Source organism: Grus americana, chromosome 7, assembly GCF_028858705.1.
Source record: "Grus americana isolate bGruAme1 chromosome 7, bGruAme1.mat, whole genome shotgun sequence".
NCBI lineage: Eukaryota > Metazoa > Chordata > Aves > Gruiformes > Gruidae > Grus > Grus americana.
In genome coordinates this window covers 845,896-858,867 of record NC_072858.1, presented here as the reverse complement: position 1 = coordinate 858,867, position 12,972 = coordinate 845,896, and the positions used below count along the sequence as shown (strand labels likewise).

General features: G+C 50.9%; 1 protein-coding gene across 18 annotated transcripts in view; it reads left to right on the top strand.

The window, feature by feature from the left end:
• JAKMIP3 (Janus kinase and microtubule interacting protein 3) overlaps positions 1 to 11,552 on the top strand; it is a 94,632-nt gene extending 83,080 nt beyond the window's left edge. For 15 of the 18 annotated variants that reach the window (XM_054831117.1, XM_054831133.1, XM_054831134.1 and 12 more), the window contains one exon: positions 8,904 to 11,552. The gene's annotated coding sequence lies outside the window, so the exon portion shown is untranslated. Of the gene's footprint in view, positions 1 to 7,267; positions 7,504 to 8,903 lie in introns of those variants that run through there. The other 3 variants (XM_054831118.1, XM_054831120.1, XM_054831119.1) reach the window with 3 other exon arrangements.
• Positions 11,553 to 12,972: the final 1,420 nt, after the last annotated feature.

Sequence of the window (12,972 nt, the reverse complement as noted above, 5' to 3'; positions counted from 1 at the left end):
ATTTCGCTCAGTAATAATAAAGTGATTTCCGGCAGATTAATAATTGTCAATTTATATAACAGCGTAGGGTGCCTCGATGCACAGTATTTCTGCTTGAATGTTTCGGGGTTGTTACGAGCTGAAATGCATGGAAATGACAATGTCGGTCTGAATTTTGAGATGAGACGGGATGAGGTGGAGGTCCTCGGGCAGGAATAACGACATGGCTGGTGCTTAAGGATAGCTTCAGCACAGTGCAGAGCTGAGGCACATCTGGGAGAGCTCTTTGGTCACGGAGAGCTCTCAGTTTATAGAGAAGCTGCTATTTACTGTTTTGCTAACTCCCACAGGAAAACAACGTGCAGCAGACCTGCTGAGATTTTCCTTCTAAGTGGAGCGTCTGTTTTATTACGGCAGTAACTTTTCACCCTGCTTCCTGGACAGGTTAAGACGGGGCAGTACCTGGGACAATTCTTTACGTTATCCTTCTGCGATCAAGAAGCCCACAGTCCTATTTTGTTGTAGGGGTATCTGATATACAGCATCATTAATACGGGTGTTCTTGTATCTGTGAGAAGTAGCAAAGAGCTTTCTCGGAGTGTAAACATCCCGTACGTTTGTGCGCAGCAGCAGCAATTCTGCCTCGCGTCTGCTTCCCCTCAAAACCTCGGGACCTTCCATCCCACATCTTTCTCTCAGGAGGAAAATTGCAGACGTGCTCCCGGCAGAGCCTGGAGTTCGGAACAAATCCCACAGAGACATTTCTACGTAACCCAACCATTTCCTGACGTGCCCCACGGACTAGACATGCTCCGCAGTGGCTATTTGTTTCACATCTGTGTCTATCGGCAATGTAGGGTTTTGTTAGGAAAAAAACAACAAATCGGTAAATATAACTGAAACACATTCAGCATAACGCAGTCCGGAACTGAGATTTGCATTGTAAAAGCCTGGTCCACGGAGCTGTTATTAAAGATAATCATCATTTAATCATTCATTTTCCAAAGTACTCCCGGGCACAGCAGATTCAGTTGTCATTAAGTCTGAAGTGTTCTCCTTAATTTTATTCTTGCTGAGTTCTTCTAAATAACAAGGACGCAGGTTTTTATAATGTACCAAACTCAGTGTTAGCCTGAAGAATTAATTAGCTGGAAAATCTATTGTAAAGTGAACTTTTTTTAAAAAAAAATGCATTATATTTGTAAATTAATATGTTTGTGTACACACATCCCCTACGCACATATACAAATACATTTATATATGCATAGCAGTAATTTGCAAGGCTTGCAGCAGTCAAAACCTCGGGGAAGTTGTTGTACTGATACATAGTAGCAAAGGAAGAAAAAAAGTACATTTTTGAGCATACTCCAGCATAACTTAGCAGGAACCTTTTCTTGGTTCCTATCAGAGACCTCGTCCTTTCACTTCTGATAGAGAGCCAAGACGCTCACCAAAACACTTAAATATTGTCTGGAGAATCAAATTTTAAGTGTAAATGCAAATTAGCTAGATTAAACTTCATTTTTTATGACTAGTTCACAGTGCTGTTAGGCACAACTTTTTGTGAATTCATGCTCTTTATTCATAAAGATTTCACATAATAGGCCTGAAAAAGTGGTGCGCCTGTTTGACAGTATCATATCGCGGACGTTCCGGATCCCCTCCCAGGCTGTTCTAATATGCCTGTATAGAAGCATAACGACGGATTGTGGAGATTCTGGTCTGAGATGTATTGGGAAGAGTCGCAATTCTGAAGATTTGTGGTTAGATAATTAGGTGAGAATAATGGGTATTTGACTTACTATTTAGCATCATTAGCTACTAGGATGCTGTGTTACTGAGTCTTAAAGTCCCAGCGTTCCGGTGCTCGCCTGGTTTGTAAAGGCACAGGAGCATCGTGGGTGCGACTGCCCGGCTAATCCTGCTGCCTCCGGGGCTGGGGTTGGGGTGCTGGCCCGGCGGCACGGAGGGGACAGCCCGGCCAGGGTGGGTCAGATGCAGGACGGCGCCGCAAAGGTTAACGTAGGGGTGGCCGCATGGGATGGTGCTCCGTTTCCTCCATAAATCTCTGCTGCTGATAGGGTCGGGGTGTCACGGTACTGCACGGCAATCGGGGAGAGTTCTGCTGCCGAATCCAGGGAGCGGGATTCTCCTTACGGCTCTCATCTGCTCTGCGCTGGCCCAAAGGCGAGGGTTTCCCTCGTGGGTGTTGTGTCCGTGTTGCGAGGTCACCCCTCGTCCACCCTCGTGGTGCCTCCAGTCCTGCGCGTCCCAAGCCCGGCGTCTGCAGCGCGCGTGTGTGGTGGGCTTGATACGCAAAGTGGATGTGTCTGCGCTTCTGGGTCCTTAGAAATCCCAGATCAACTCCCCCAGGAAAGAGGAACATGTCCATGAAACTAAGACTGATAACAGCCTTACGCAGATCTGTAGAGGCAGATGCAGGAGATTTCGTTCTGTCAATGACTTTTTCTAAAGACAGATTGCCCCGATGGCCAGTTTCCTTCTCGTTATAAACAAGGACACAGCCTAGGGAAACGACAAATTGATGAAATGAGTGTCAGCACGGCTGTCAAGGAGACACCGGCATGCATTAGCAATGCTGTGATGGTTGTGAAGGCAAGAGCACTGTGGAATACTCACACATCACCAAATCAAAGCAACCTTTTCAACCTACGCTAATTGTACCGAGAGAGTGACTGTAGAATCCTAAAGGCTGTAAATGTATAATTTAACAGATTTATGAGAGTGTTAATTGTAGCTGAGTTTCCTAAAAACTGCTGTGAAAAGGTCATGGAGGAGAGCGCGCTACGTTTCAGGAAGGTTAAGCAGCTGCCTTCGACCGAGGGGTTCCTCGCCAGGGCTGAGATCGGGGCGGACGTCCGGCCCCAACTCCTGCCCTTGGGCTGCCTTTCCCCCGGGAGCAGCCCGAGTTGCGGCCGGGGTGTCAGCCTGCGTTTTCTGCCTTAGCTCTGCATTTACGCCTTGGCTAGGTTCCCCTCCGCGTTGAAACCCTTCCTTTTCCACGTCGTGGATTAATGCCACAGCTGATCTCGTAGCTGTGACCGGGGATCTCTGATAAGAAATAACGCCTGTGAGCAGCCAGGTCCTTGGCAGATTGTCACGGGTCTATTATTTTCTGTCTTTCAGAGCTGCGCCAATGATTTGTTTCATTTGCGCTTCAGAGCCAATTTAGTACAGAACAGGTGAACCGGGTGGAGCTTTTTATTCCCTGCTACGTTGTGCAATTGTGATTTTCAAACGGCACGGAAGATTTGGCCACGGATTTAGCAGTGGGGCATGTGCTCTCCTACGGCGGCGGAAGGGACGGTCGCAGCACGTGCTGCCGAGCGGGGCTGGGCAGGGATGGAGCGGGAGCTCAGCCCCAGGCTGGGCAGCGGCAGGTCCCAACCCGCCTCCCCCTGCCAAGGTGGGCGCGCTTGGCCCTGGCATTGCCTATGGCTGCCGTCAAAAGGCTCCAGCTTCTGCAGATTAATTTGGAAAGCGAAAGTCTGTTGGTAACTATTTGGCTGAGCTGAGCGGAGCTGAGCGGCTTCTTTGGCTGGAGTGTTCAGAGGAGTCCCCCAAACAGGAAATTCCCGACCCCCAGGTGCCCACGCAGACCCTCCCAGCTGAGGGCTGTACGCGACAGATGGGTGCACCCGCTGCACAGGGGATTCCAGCCGTGCACGTACTGCTTATCCAGTACAGAGGGAGATTTCTGGAACAGTTAGGTGTTAATAAAGTTTTTAAAATCCACATTATTGCAAATGTAGAAGACAAATATGTTAAATTCTTTTCTTTAGTTGGAAAACAAATCGATGCTATTGATGTTTTCTGGGTATGTAACAAATAGTGATATTTTCTAATATTTTACATACAACACAACATGTAGATATATTTTATAGCTATTGTACCATATTTTCCAATACCATAATGACTGTCTTTTAATGGATTTGTCTTTTTAAAAGGCATTCCAACCTCATTTACCGATTATGTGAAAAGGATATGTAAATGTATTACAAATTCATTCATAAGCCCATATGCTACAAAATTCAAAAAAATTGAATTTGTTATTTATGATCAAGATTATTTTGTCCTGTAGCAGAAGCGGTATATAGCGTATCTGTGTTGGGTTTCCTCCTGTCGCCATTAACGAAGGGTAAGCCTAATCGTGCTGCGAGACCCCTGGCATTCTGCACTTACACTTCTCGAGTGTGCTGCCAATGCCAGAAACCCAGCTTTGCCCTGCGTGCAGGTCTGTTTGTGGTATAAAACTGTGAAGAAAAGTGAATAGAAATGGTTAAAAATCAGATGTCCCGGTTGTTACCCTCGTTAGTGGCAATCTCAGCAGAGTGCCATTGATGGGAGGTGAAGGACGGAGGCTCCGCGCTCCAATCTAGGTCAGGGCTTGGTGCCGGCGGCTCGTGTTAGAGAGGCGATGCCTGAAATCCCCACGTGCCCCGACGCAGCACCGGCACCAGGCTCGCCCCGATCCCGTGAGGATGCTGAAAAGCTTCAGGGAGAGCCAGGGCCCCAGGAACAGCGTTTCAGATTCCACTCCTATAAATATTTATGAAGTGAAATGCTTTTATGCTCGTGAATATTTCTTTTGTGTAGCATATGTTCACAAGATTTATCAACATAAATGGATAACGTCAGGTAATTTTCCTTCAGTTGGCGTATTTGACTATTTTAAGGGGGAAAACCCCCAGAATTTTCCGAATCAGGAACAAAATACACCGTAGATATATTCACTGGGATGTCTTGCAAAAAAGTGCTCTTTATTCTTAAACGCCAAAATCAAAGTGAAAATTAAGATGTTAGTAACAGATGACGTGGGCAGTAAAAGGCTGCTGGTTACTGAGCTCCTTGGAGCTCGGAGCTGATGCCACCAAAGCTATTTGACTGCGGCCTGAAGTGCGGTCAGCCCTGCGGACGGCCAGGGACAGGCAGGGCAGGGCTGCGGGAACCGGGGGCTCCCGGGGTGCAGCGGCGGGCGAGCGGGGCAGCTGGCAGCGGGTGAGCATCGGGCTCGCTCCGGCACCGCAGGAGTCGGGCGGCACCAGGTCAGCTTCCACGTGAAGGGAGAACGCAGAAGCTGGCTGCAAGCGCTGGTTGCTCACGGAGCTGCTGCGCTCACTGCGGACAAAAGGTACAGTGAAGTTTTCATAGTTAAACTAGCTTTGCCCACAGCACTTTTTAATTATTATTATTATTTTTTAGCTTTAGGCAGGATGATGCTCCTGTAGAAGCCTCTGAATTTTTGCAGAGATTTATTTGCGCTTAGTAGAGAATTAAGCTGGGGAAATTGTATGAGTGGCCTTCAGCCACTCATCTGGCTCACACAGCCAGATATTAGCAAAAAATAACAGCTTAAAAAATAAGGTGCACTTTTTCCAGGCTGTGGTCGCAGCTGTAATTTGTGTAAGTATTGAAAAGATCCACAACTATTATTAGCCTCATCTTTAGCTACTGTAAATCATCATAACTTCATTGCAACTGGCAGAGAGTTTCCTCTTTCTCACCCCAAAAAAAGGGAAAACAACCAGCAAGGTTGTCCCCTCTTCCTCACCAGGGACCTGCCCCATCATGTCCCCTGACATAAAACATTCACCATTCAGTGGAACCTACTGGAACTAAACGGCCCCTTTTTTTTTTTCTTTCTATTTGAAATGGTTAAATAAACCCCCTCGATATTTCATTCTGCTCATGATTTCTTATCTTCCTGTCTTCTGTGACCTCCTCCCTCCCGTGCAGTAGATACCAATGGGTTATCTGCATTCATAAGAGGAGGGGTTGAATATGCCATAAATTCATTCATGCACGTGGATCTAGAGAGAGAGGAAGGGGAAAAGAGAGAGGAAGCCAAGCCTAGCCCATTTTTCTTAACATGAAATTGAAATTCCACCTTTTTATTCTCAGCATGGATGATAAGTGGGAAGACAGGAGAGAATTTGCATCCGCACGTCGGAGTGACAAAGCTTGTGGTTTCCCGGGTGAGGGTGGGATCCAGCCCCAAGCCCGCACTGTTTGTGCCAGGGCTCTCTGAAGCCGTGGTTTCTCTCAGCGCATGGTAAGGGGCCCCGGAGCCTGGTCTGTCGTCCCACCGGCGTCTTGCAGAGGACACCTGGGTTCCAGGCGGGTTTCACGGATGATAAAAGCCTGGGGCTCGTACCCGCGGGCTCTCCGTCAGGAGTGAGGGGCGACGTGCTTTAGGAACGCCACCAGCATCTCTTCCCTCCCTGCAGTGCCAGGGTGCCCAAAGGACCGGCCGGCAATGCCACCGCGTGGCACCGGGCTGGGACGAGCGCCGGGACAAGCCCAGGCTCACGAAAGGTGTTCAGCTGATGGGTGCTGGGGACTGAAGCCACCGACTCAGGCTCGTCCTTCTAAAGCCTGGCCCAAAGCAGAACACCTCCAGGCTAGAAATGACTATTTTGGGCGCCAAATTCGCTGCGGCTCTGACCCTTTCAGCATGACAGCCACGAGGGTACCGGCTGGGACAGTGGGCACACCATGAAGCACACCTCCCGGTGACATTCCCTGCACATTGCTAGGGTGCTCAAGCAACTATTATTTCACATTTTCAGCCAATTTAAACTTGCGCCTGTGTTTCAACTGGTTATTAACTCTGGGTAGTGTAAGCAGAGTAAGATACGTAAAGTATTGACTCAGGGAGTGGAATTGCTGCCTGTGTGTTCTAGCTGCCCGTTTGTTGTTCCCTGAGCATTCCTCCTGTTTTCCCCAGCAGCTGTAAGAGATGCACGTCCGATGCACGGTGGCTGCTTCCCTCGGCCATATGGTCGCTCGTGCTGCTAATGCGCGGGTCAGCGTTGGCTGCGAGGGCAGATGGCCCATCTGCTGAGCGTCGCTGGGGATGGCCTCATCCCTAACCACCAGCCTCCTCGCCTCCTTCCAGGGGCATACGACAGGCGAGATCATGTGAAATGGGATTTACAGCTCAGGGTGGTGTGTTTAAACAAACTCCCAGCAAATCCCCTTAGTACCATTTATAAATAAAGGAACATTTATTTTTTTATATATATATATATCTCTACTTCCATTGCAGTCTTGGTAAGAGGCTGTGCATAATAATAATAGGCTAATGAAGGCAATCATTCCTTTTCCATATGAAATTTTATCCATAATCTTTGATGAATTGCATTTCTGGATTGCTCTGTTTCAGAGAGGCTGCAGTTTTTCACAAGCAGTGAACGCTCAGGTGCACAGACGTTAGAGCTCCATCCATTACCATTTCTGAAATGCTGCTTTTGTCCCATTTTTACAGCTTGCTGAAAAAAACAATCTCTTTGGCGGAAGATTGCACAGTGAAATGTTCCTTTTAAAATAGGCAAACGTCAGCCCTCCAGACAGTGCCCCAGACAGCATTTCAGTGACATTTGAAATGGCAGCGGACGTGATCTGCAGTGAGCGCACAGCACCGTCGTTTGCCTTCACGTAAACTCGTTGTGACTGCCTTACCCTGCCCCGGCGCTGCCTACCTGGCTGCGGTTTGGAGTGACATACCCATGCGTAAAACAAAGTGGCATCTTTAAAATTCAGTGTTATTTACTCTTGATTTCTCGTCCCTTTTCAGGAATTGCTTATTAAAATTCGCGGGGGGGTTGTTTTCCACATGTGAGCAGTGCGGCCCCTGTCTCGAGAGCGCCGGGCACCCGCAGTCCCCTGCAAGAGGGCTGTGCTGGGGGGCGTCAGGGTACCTGCGGGAGGTTTGGGGGAGAAGGGCTGGGGAATGGGGGTTCTCTTCCTTTCCAGTCATTGGCTGAACTAGTGTGCTCTCCGTGTGTTTGCCCTAGAAATTCCCTTTCTGTCTGACGCTGGTCTTGTAGCCAAATGTAAAACAGAGATGGAGGAAGAACGGTCCAAGAAAGGAGCAGATGAGGGGATGGACCAGCTGGAAGGCAGCCACCCTCGCCACCGAAGGGCGTGATGTCCTTTTGTGCCGTCTCTCCTCACTTGAGGAGGTGGAATTTGGCTCCGCAGGCTATTAACTTGTCCTCTCCATGACACAACTCCTTTCTCTGTGCATTACGCTTATGTACAACTATCGGTAGGAATCAGCTATCTCTGAAGTAGCTTATACTGCTGCGCCACCTCTTTGATATCCCCCGTGCCTGGCAGTGGAGTTCAGCATCCGTCGCTATCCTGGCGACGTACGGAGATGTATATCCATACGGGATGGCCATTGAATCCCGGGTTTGGAAATGGAGGGAGGGAGAGCATGTTCTGCCACCAAATGAGGCAGCCTTTACCAGCTCTTGGTCAGCCCAGAAATTTAGCTAGACTTGTCTCAGCCTTCTTTTCCTTTACTTTCTGGTAGGAGAATAACCTGTACCCTCCTTGGAAATACCAATTACCAAACGAGTCAGCAGATTGCAGTTTGCTGACTGCAGTGCAGAGGTGGCAGCGTCCCAGCACGTTGCACTCACCCTCTTTCGGGGTCCCGACGCGCAGCACTTCCCTCGTCCCGGGAATTCACTTGCCCAGTGGGATGCTCCGAAGGGGAAGGCTGCGGGCGCTGCGGACGTGGCGTTCAGGAAGGCGGCCTCAGAAGTTGTGTGAAGCTAGGTGGGCCAATTTTAAATTCCTCTTTCATCATTATCATCGTTATGTTCTGAGTAATACCTGAAAACCAGTAGGGAAGTCTTGCTTACGAAAAAGCAATAATGTATGGGAGAGCCTGTAGAAAATAGCACATTTAACATTTAATATATTATCTTTGTTTTCAGAGAAAAAGCAGCAACTGGATAAGCCTACGCCAGCTGTAGACTTAATTGAGAGCTACTTAGCACAATCCAGCAAACCCCATGAAATGGAAATGTTGTAGTGCTTGGGACTAAACATCACGTGCTGGGAAGGGAATCCCAGTCGTAGTTAATCCTTAAATTTCTTTTATTCTGTAGGTACCTGGACCGCTTCCAAAACTTGTGTGGAGTTTATAAGGCTACAAAGAAAATCCCTTGATACTGAAATTCTATAAACTCTCCAGATACTTGTACATCAATCATCTGTTTTAAACCAGACAAGACAAAACAGCAAAGGGAGCTAAACTACAAAAATGTAAGAAAATTAATTGTTCAGAAAAGTCTTATATTTGTACTGAGGTAATATGACATTTTAAGTCAAAGGTTATGGATTTTGATATCAGCATATGATTATATTACAAAAGTAATTTAACAAATTCCAATTCTACCCGATACAAATACCAATACTGGGATTACATTGATGGGCTACATTTTACTTCTGCATTTCATGCTTACAACATGTGTCCATTTTGAGTTCTACTTAAATACTTCATGTCCTAGAATATTTCATTTACTTGGAAGAACTGCGACCGGTAGTGAGGTAACTGCCTGCAGCGTAAGGCATTACGACCCCCGGCTGGAACGCTGCAGGACTGCGCGGTGCCGGCGTCCCTGACCGCGCCTGAACTGCAGGGCCTGGAGACGCACCCCGCGCTCCCGGGAGCTGCTGGGACTGGGATCGGCGGCGACGAGCGCCTTTGGAAGTGGCTCGGATCCATTTCATCGCTGTTTTCTCAGGCCGTGCTTTTGCACGTGGTGTGTATGCGTCTAGGACTTCAGTTCTGTTTTGCCATTAATTAGACTTTCTTAATTTTTTTTTTTTTTAAATTAAAAAGCTAACTGTACAGGACAGGTACATGTGTAAATAAGGGATTATGCTTATGTATATGTTAATATTTATATGTAAAAAGATATGTACATAGGAAAGAAAAAAGTGGCTCAAAGAATGTTTTCAAAACTGTTTCTTTCTTATAAATGCACAGGCAGGAAATCTACATAAATGTGCTCCTTAATTTCAACATAAGCGGTTTGCTCAATTTTCAGTCACTTTGTATTTGATCCCACTGGGGTTTTGTACGATGAGTTTGTACGATGAGTCCGTGACCGTGGCGTGGAGCCATTCTGGAGAGTGGGCCGCCCTTCATCCATGAGATGAGCTGTGTCAGATCTCGTTTGCTGTCTTCTTACCTCTGGGTCTTGCGCATCTTTTAACAACATGCTCTCAAAGCCACGGGACCGCGGTGGGGGAGGCGTTACCCTAATCTGGGTCTGTGCCATAAGGCTTTTTCCTGCAGCCCCTCCGTCCCTCGGTGCAGGTGTAAAGCACCAGAGCACAGCTGGGGTTTGCAGCCCCGGGGCGGGGGGGGCCCATTCGTTCTCAGGCTGGTGGGCGCCTGCTCCTCAGGCCGGCAGCCCAAAGGCAGGGGCTGCCAACCGCTCCAGTTCACAGAACCCCAGCCTGGTGTGGGTGGGCAGGGACCTCCCAGCCCACCCAGTGCCACCCCTGCCATGGGCAGGGACACCCTCCACCAGCCCAGGTTGCCCAAAGCCCCATCCAACCTGGCCTTGAACACTGCCAGGGAGCCAGGGGCAGCCACAGCTTCTCTGGGCACCCTGTGCCAGGGCCTCAGCACCCTCACAGGGAAGGATTTCTGCCTCACATCCCATCTCCATCTCCCCTCCTGCAGCTTCAGGCCATTCCCCTTGGCCTGGCACTCCCTGCCCTTGTCAACCATCCCTTGTAAAAAGTTTCTCACCTATAAGCATCTTTTATAAATTCCCCAGATTTCCTTCAAATAACGACGAGACAGGGAGCCAGATAAACCAAGTGTATCACAGGTGCGTTACTGCTGTAGCACGATCGCTACGTTTCACCTACAAGAAGCTGAGTGGTGCGTGTAGATGCGTTCGCTCACACACGCAGTTTCTGGAGGAGCACTGACGCGGTCAGGACGCTCCCTGCCCGGGTCCTGCCGCCGTGGTACGGACGGGCGGGCTGCCGCGTCCGCAGAGCAACACGTCTAAACTGAAATCCATTGGAATTGCAGCTTACTGTGTCAACAACCGTGCGTTGTGTATTTCAGGCCTGTACTTCTTGTTCAAGCTGTTGGAGGACCGTGGCTGTTATTTAAAGTATTCTGCTGTAGTACTGTCTGTAGCCTTCAGTGTATCCTCGAGTGCCTTACGCAGCTTGTGAACAAAACTCCTGACCGCAAAGAGAAAATGCACCCGAGCGTCCCTCTGGGGGGACCGATGCCAACTCCCCCTGCATCCCGAATGCCACCACCACCCCCCACGCGATGGGCAGCGTGCGTTAGCACAGAAATGGATTTAGTTTAGACTCAGGAAATCGTATTGTGAATATGTGTATTAAACCCTGTACTTACTTATTGTACATTTTATAAAAAGGAACTACCATAAACTTATGCAAAACGTAAACCAGAGAAAACGTTTTTTTCCAATGGCCAGTGTGCCGTGACTTGTGTTCTCTAATATAATCCCCTAACAACCATATCCTGAAGACGTAGTTTGGTTCAGTGCTGAAACAGTAATTGACAGGCCAAAAATAGGGCCGGTCGATCGATTACAGAATTTTACACATATTTTTGTATTGTGATTCATATGATATATATCAAGAGACTTTCTATTCATTTGTAAAATACATAAATTATTGTAAACTTTTAATAAAAAGATCTGTTTTAAACCTTCATATTGGATAAATTGTTTTGGTTCTTTTCCCAGGTTGCAGATAGGAAGCCTTTGATTAGTTATAGTAACTTTGCTGATTTTTTTAATAATGCGGTAATTTTTTAACCATTTTTAAGTTCTATCTGAAAAACTGGTTAAATGGTGAATAAAAAATATTCTTGCAAACCCACAGCAATGTAACATGCCTCCTGCTGAGCCGAATATTAACTTTTCTCACGCTCTCATCACTTAATTCAAGCCCTGCTGAGGTGAACGGAGCCGACGCGTGAAGCGAGAGCCGGGCGAGCTGGGACGGGGCGCGACCGGGCCAGCCCGGGGCAGGGCGCTCCGCCAGAACCGGGAGCTGAGCCCGCAGCCCGCCGCCGGCTCCGCGGCCGTCTGTGCCGTGACCGGGGCGGGAGGGGCAGCCCTGACGGCTGCGGGGAACCTGCCGGCCACCGGCGGGGCCGTGCCACGGGTGGATGGTCACGGGCAGCCGGGCGGGGCGGGTCCCTGCGCTGCTTTTAACGCGCTTTGCTCTTCTGCCCAGGGCGAGCCGGCGGCGGGAGCGGAGCGGGAGCGGAGCGGGGGCAGCGGCGGGGGCTGGCCGGGCCCGGAGCCCATGTCGGGGCGGCGGGAGGAGGCGCTGCCCGCCTGCTTCGCGGGGCTGGGTGCGGGCAGCCCGCGGCCGCGGCAGAAGCGCGGCGGCATGTTCTGCAGCGTGGAGGACGCCTTCGAAAACAAGACGCTGGACTTCGCCTCGCTCGGCGCCCCCGGCCCCGGGACCTCCTCCGGCGGGCACCGCCGCGGCCGCGGCCCCGACCCCGGCCCCGCCGCGGCCGCGCCGTCCCCGGGGACCGCCGCCCCGGGAGAGCCGCCCGACGGCTGCGCGCAGGTAAGGGGCGGCTGCGCCGGGGCAGGGGCTGGGCCCGCCTCCCCCCCCGTCCCCTGCCCGCCCTGCCCTCCCGCCGGCCCGGCCCGGGGCAGGCACGGAGCCAGCCGGCAGGTGCGGGGAGCCGCCAGCCCCGGCCCGGAGCTCCCCGTGGGTAGCAGCGGTCCTCGCCCCTTCTCTCCCCGCGGGTTGCGGAGCCCCGGGCAGAACGCGGAGCCCCTCTGGCCGAGACCCCGCCGGGAGGGCGAGCGGGGGCCCCGTCCCGTCCCAGCGCCGCCGGCCCGCGGGAGTCCCGCGCCCGGTAAGGGGGCCGGTAGGAGGCCGGCGGACCGGCTGCTTGCAGGGGACGGCCCGAGGGGCGGTGAGCGGCCGCTTCTCCTTCGGGGCACACAACTTTCACCGGCCCCCACGGCCCCTGTCCGCGGCTGCAGGGCAGCTCCGGGCGGCAGCGGGACCGGGCAGGGGCTGCGCGCCCCGTCCCGCCGCCGGGCCCGCGGAGGGGGGGGTTAGGGCTGCGGGACCCACCCCGGCCGACCCCGCTCCTTTCCGCGCCGGGCCGGCTTTGTCTGCAGCGCCGGGAGCGCGGCC